Genomic DNA, 6,799 nt, shown 5'->3' with positions numbered 1-6,799 from the left:
GGGGGCTGGGACAAGAGCAAGGTTAAGCGAACCACGTCACTTTGGCCCCCTTTGCATGCCATCAAATCGCTGGAAGGAACTTGACCAATAGAATATTCTGTTGCTAGGTAACAGACTCTAGAGAAGGCTGGGGATGGGCAGATGGAAGGCCCACCCCCTTCTCCCCATTATATGTCAGGGAGAATAAGCACATTACTAAGCTGTAAACAATTTACCAGGCAAGGTACCTTGGAATGTCTGCAGTTAGACACTGTGAAAAGCTTGCATGAGCTGGTCAAATTGAGAGTCTTGGTCATTGGGAAAGACAGGCATCAGGATGTAGTAGCAGTAGGAGTAGGAGTAGTAATAGTAGTAGTAGTAGTAGTAGTAGTAGTAATTGTAGTAGTAGTCATAGTAGTAGCAGCAGTAATTATTATTATTATTAATAGGGAGCATTTATATGCTGCTTTAAGATTTGCCAAGTGCTTTACAGACATTATTTTATTTGGTCCTTATAACCCTCTTGGAAGATATTATTCTCATTTTACAGATAAAAAATGGAATTCCAGAGACACAACTTGCCCAGAGTCACATAGCTAGAAAGCGCTTGAGGTAAGGATTTGAACTCTAAGTCCAGGATTCTAGATGCTAATGCTTTAGATTGTAAGATCCTGGAGGGAAAAGGAAATAAAAAACAAAACACAAAACGAAACACAAAACAAAACAAAAACATCTGGAGGGCAGGAGCTGTCTTTTGCCTCTTTTTTTGTATCCTCAGCACTTAGCACAGTGTCTGACATATCATCGATGATCCCCTTCGGAGAGAGTGGAGAGAGTACTGGCATTGGATTAGGAAGGTTCTGGAACACACTTCTTTTGAACAAGATTCTGTCACTTCTCTAGGAGATTCTTCCAGGAGATCAGTTGCTAAGAGGGGTGCTAAACCTATAGTAACAGTGACAGTTCTTATGCAAAGGAAATTCTCATTTTCCTCATCTATAAACCTCAGTTTCCTCATCTATCAAATGAATTTCATAGAATGATGACAGAAGTGTTGTAAGTTTTCAAAAGCAGCTCTTATCATAAATGAGATAATCTGTGTAAAGGGCTCTTTAAATCCCAAAGTGCTACATAAATGTTCACTAGCATGAATTATCATTAAGTGGAGAGTAGGTAGCCATATAAGAAGGACCAGAATGGTGGGGGAAATGTATTGATGGGAGGAAGTAATAGAATTTTAAAGATGGAAAAGAAGAGACACTAAAAACTGAACTAGGTTGGAAAGAGTAGTTTAAGGGTAGATCCAATAGCTGTCTTTTAATACTTCTGAAGGAAGGATCATTAAGCAAAAGGGGCGTTCAGTCATGAAAAAGAAAAAGGCTGGCCCCATACCAGGCATGGTCCACCGGGGTGCCTGGGATTATGGCAGGCATTGAGAATAAGGAGCTATCGGCTCCCAGGAAGGAAGGAAAGAGCCAGAATTGGGCCAGGTTAGTGTCAGGGCTTCTAGGAAGCACCAAAATCCAAGGGGATGAAAGAAATGTGAGCAGCTCAGCTCCAGAGGTCAGTCTTAAAGCAGGAGACAAGATATTGAAATGGGGAGAGTCAGGGAGCAGACTGTGTAATCAACCTGTGTCCCCCAAGGCTTTGACCTTTTCTGGAGCCTTCCTGTAGTGAGTGGGTGAGCAGTGTCCCAGGCTGGGTCTTACCATCCCAAGAAAGACAGTAGATTCAAATCCTTTGGAATTAGCTACTTTGGAAGTCAAGGTCTAGTTGCCAGGTTCATGATAATAGTTTAAAGGAACTTATTCATCCCAAGCCATATATCAAGGGTGGGCATTGACAACATAAATAAGGGACTTTTATCATGAATATTTTAGTTTATTTGATAAGAAGTCTTGGGGTTTGAAAGTCAAAAGGGAGGCCTTATGGGAAGTTATACACGACTACCAGTCTAATGCATTGTACCAAGTCTTCCCTTCCCCAACCAATAGTTATCCCTTTTTATTACTAGGAAGTTAGGAAGGTTAAGGCAGGCTGCTCCCTTTCCCCCTTTCTGTGTCCATCTCTCTTTCTTTTTTCATCTCTTTATGTCTCTGTCATATGTGTGTGTGTGTGTATAAAAATTATCATCTATAAATCTGTTATCTTTTTATCTGTCTCTTCTGCTATCATCTACCTAGCTGTAGCAATTCACCCTTTATCTCTCATTAATCTATTTCTCCCTCTCTTTTTCTTTTTGTTTCTTTGTATGTTTTGATGAGGCATTTGGGGTTAAGTGACTTGCCCAGGGTCATACAACTAGGAAGTGTTAAGTGTCTGAGGTCAAATTTGAACTCAGGTCCTCCTGACTTCAGGACTGGTGCTCTAACCACTGCACCACCTAGGTGCCCTGCCCCCTTTCTTTTTCTCCAAAATCCCTTCCTCCCTTTCTTTTTTCCTTTCTTTCTTCTTCCTTTTGTGCATTGTGGAATACATACATATGTGAATGTTAGGAAATCAAAGCTCAGAGATATGTATATATTAAAAGTGTGTGTGTATATATATATATATATATATATATATATATATACATGTATGTTTATATATTTATATTTAAATATAAAGATCAATGTATGTTTATATAATATATGATTATACACAAATACAATATGCATATGAATATGTAATGAATTCTGAACAATCTATAATGAATGCCCTCATATATAACATTTACACTCATATATATATATATATATATATATATATATATATATATATATTTGTACACACATATTATACATACGAGCACACACAAATACATATAATTTTAATTTACTTGGAAAGAACCTGAATGTAGATCCAGGACCTGATTTCAATGTTCTATTCCTTGGAGGAGCCATTTCCTCTCTCTGGACTACAGTCTCAAGGTGTGGACAAAAGAACACCTGGAGTTCTTCCAGGCCCCAAATCTACGATCCTGTTTTCCTGTAAAGTCAAAGATCAATGAATCCACAGCCAGACTCTAAGACTCACTAGCATGGGATGCTGCATGAATCACTCCCCTCTTTGTTCTTCACCTTCCTCAACTGTTAAAAATGAATATACCAACACCTGTGGTACTTATCACATAGCAAGCAGGTTTATTTATTTATTTATTTTTTTTATTTTGGTAATAGCTTTGTATTTTCCCAACACAGGCAAAGATAGTTTTCAACATTAATCCTTTGCAAAACCTTGTGTTCCAAATTTTTGTCCACTCTTTCTCCCCACCCCATCTCCCAAATAGCAGGTAATTCAATAGCAGGTATGTTAAACATGTGCAATTCTTCTATACATTTTCCCACAATTATCATGTTACACAAGAAAAATCAGATTAAAAAGGACAAAAATGAGAAAGAAAAAACAAGCAAGCAAACGACAAGAACAACAAAGGTGAAAATATTATGTTGTGATTCACATTCAGATTTCCCATAATTCTCTCTCTGGAGGCAGAAGGCTCTTTCCATCATTGGAAATGCCCTGAATCACCTGATTGTTGAAAAGATCCAAATCTATCACAGTTGATCATCACTTAATTTTGTTGCTGCTGTATACAACGTTCTACTCGTTGCACTTACTTTCTCCAAGCCTTTCTGAAATCATCTATAGTAAGCAGTTATTTAGTGCCTATTATATGCCATGCACTGTGCTGAGCTCTGGGGATGTAAATAAAGAAAGACAAAAGGAAGACCTTGTTCTCCGAGAGCTCACAGAATCGTTGTGAAGCTAATATTTACAAGGTGTTTTGAAGTTTGAAAAGAGCCTTACAAATATGATCTAATTTGGTCCTCACAATAATCATGGGAGCTGAGTGCTATCATTATCCCCATTTTACAGAAAGGGGGATTGAAAGTGACTTGCTCAGGGTCAGACAACTAGGAATGTCTGAGAAAAGATTTGTAGTCAGGTCTTCCTAGCTCTAGTGCTTTAACAATTTATACCACCCAGCTAATCTATGTAATGTGTTCTTTGGATCATGGATTCAGTCAAAAGGGGCTTTGAGGCCATCAGCTCTTAGCCCAGTGCCTGGTACATAATAGGTACTTAATATTTATTGACATATAGTCCAGGGCCCTCATATAAAAAAAATCTTGGTCAAAACTTTTGTGTTCTTAGTTGACCATGTATGCCCAGAGCAGACCCATGTTTCCCCCATTCACAGCTGGTATTTTTTTTTTTTTAATTTCCTATCCATACATGAACTGATGTTGAGTGAAATGAGCAGGACCAGGAAATCATTATAACTCTAGGAAATGAGTGTGAACTACTACATAGAATTCCCAGTCCCTCTATTTTTGTCCGCCTGCATTTTTGATTTCCTTCACAGGTTAATAGTACACTATTTCAAAGTCTGAGTCTTTTTGTGCAGCAGAATAACTGTATGGACATGTATACTTATATTGTATTTAACTTATACTTTAACATATTTAACATATATTGGTCTATCTGCCATCTGGGGGAAGGGGTGGAGGGAAGGAGGGGAAAAATTGGAATAAAATTGTCAATGATGAAAAATTACCCATGCATATATCTTTTAAATAAAAAGCTATAATAAAAAAAAATTTCCTATCCAAAGACAACAAAGACTGGCTTTTTTGGTGTATTTCAAACCTCTACCCCTTCATTTTATAATAAGGACGCGTAAGCCCTCAGAGGGGAAGTACCATCTTGGCGTTTTAAAATGACAGACATTAGTTATCATAATTATATTTATTGCTATTTTTAATGAAGCCAGAGAATGAGTGGGTCAAACAACAAATAGAAACCATCAATAATTCCACCCAAGAGAATGACAATAATGAGACGACATACCAAAATTTATGGGATGCAGCCAAAGCAGTTCTTAGGGGAAATTTTATACCCCTAAATAATTGCATGAATAAAATAGAGAAAGAGAGTAATGAATTGGGCATGCAACTAAAAAAGCTAGAAAAGAACAAATTAAAAACCCCATTGAAATACCAAATTAGAAATTCTGAAAATCAAAGGAGAGATTAATAAAATTGAAAGTAAGAAAACCATTGAATTAATTATTTTTAATGAAGACATGCTCTGTGGCATGGGAGGATGCCTATCCTCCCTCCTCCTTTTTTTTTTTGAAGGGAGGATAACAAGCATTTATTAAGCACCTACTATGTTCTGGACACTATGCTAAGCACTTTACAAATATTATCACATTTGATCTTTCTACCAACCCTGAAAGGTGTTATTATTATACCCTGAGCTGAAGAAACTGAGGCAGACAGAAGCTAAGTGATTGTCACAAGCTAGTGAGTTAAGGTGAAGTCAGCTCTTGACTTTAGGCTCAACATTACATCCACTGTTACCAGCTGCCAATTCATGTGGGTACTGCCATCCTGAACTTTATTCTCCTGTTAAGGATCAGAACCTGTGGCATTGGTGTGTGCAATTTTGGGGGCAAACATTATACTTCTCTTTCCCCTCATATCCTTTGGTCTCTTTTTGGATCATCATTAATTAACAATTGTTTATTCTAAGCAACCAGAGTTGATAAACAAACGACTTACCATGTGGGAACTGGTCAACATCAGAGACACTTGTTCCTTCTCAGCCCTTTTTGGGGGGAGGTCTGACTCACCCATCAGGCAGGTGGTAAAAGGTTTAAAAAAATCTTTTAGCTTGAAATCAGCCCGAGATCAAGAACTCCACAAAAGTTTCCTAGTAGAAAGCTGATCTGGAATTGTCCAGATGATGGCTGAAGTTGTCTGAGCTTGAAGCAGATAGTAATTTGGCTGTGTCCTTTCCTTCTCTGTCCTTCTGTAAAATGAAGGAATAAGACCATATGAGCTCACAGGTCCTTTCAGATCTGATGAATCTCTGATTTAGTAGGGCTATATGGATAAAAATGGATCACAGATTTAAAGCTAGAGGAGACTTTCAGATCATCTAGTCCATCCCACCCATTTTAAAAGTGGGAAAACTAAGGCTTAGAGAGAGGAAGGGGTATGAGGCATTAACTGGCAGATCTAGCTCCTTTGATGGCACATCTTTTCCCAAAGAGCTCTTTCCTCATACTCCTTCAGATGAGCTGTTACTGTGGAGCTGTTGGGTGAGCAAGCTAGATTTTTCCAGCACTTAAGAAAAGTAGGAAAGAGAACATTCAATTATTTGCTCATTATTTATAGTTTATTTAACAATTTTTTTTATTATGGGCCTACTGTGTGCAAACCACTGTACCGATGCTAGGCCTGTAGGAATAGGAAACTTTAGAGAAGGCACATTTCCAGTTTCATCAAGCTCATAGGGAAAGAGAAAGAAACACAAAGACCAATGGTCATAATAGCTGATGTCACATCTTTACTGGATTGGTAAAGTGCGGTAAAAGGCCTGTTGAGTCATGCTGACGCTCACTGGCCTGGTGGGAGCTCACTGGCCTTTCTGGAAAAGCTGTTGCTTGACTTGGGTTCAGCAGATGAAGACAGGGAGCAGATAATACGTATTTCCTAAGCCCTCTTAATTCTAGTGCCTTTCTTCTCTCTTAATTACTTCCTATTTCACTTGTGCTTATTGATATATGTTTGCTTGCTTGTCTCTCACATCAGATTGTAAATCCCTCAGGGGCACAGACTTGTATTCCCAGCTGCTTAGCACAGTGCCTGGCACACTGCAGATGCTTGATAAGTGTTGACTGGAGGCTGATCATTCCAGGTACACACACGCACATACACAAAAAAGAACTCATTCGTGAGTTCACTTCAGGAAGCAATAGCTTGGCTGGAGCATAGAGCGGGTAGGAGGGAGGAAATCATATGAAATTAGGGTGAGGTATTTTGTGGTA

The sequence above is a fragment of the Sarcophilus harrisii genome, chromosome 5, assembly GCF_902635505.1.
Source record: "Sarcophilus harrisii chromosome 5, mSarHar1.11, whole genome shotgun sequence".
In the NCBI taxonomy this organism is placed as follows: domain Eukaryota; kingdom Metazoa; phylum Chordata; class Mammalia; order Dasyuromorphia; family Dasyuridae; genus Sarcophilus; species Sarcophilus harrisii.
This window is presented reverse-complemented; position numbering follows the sequence as displayed.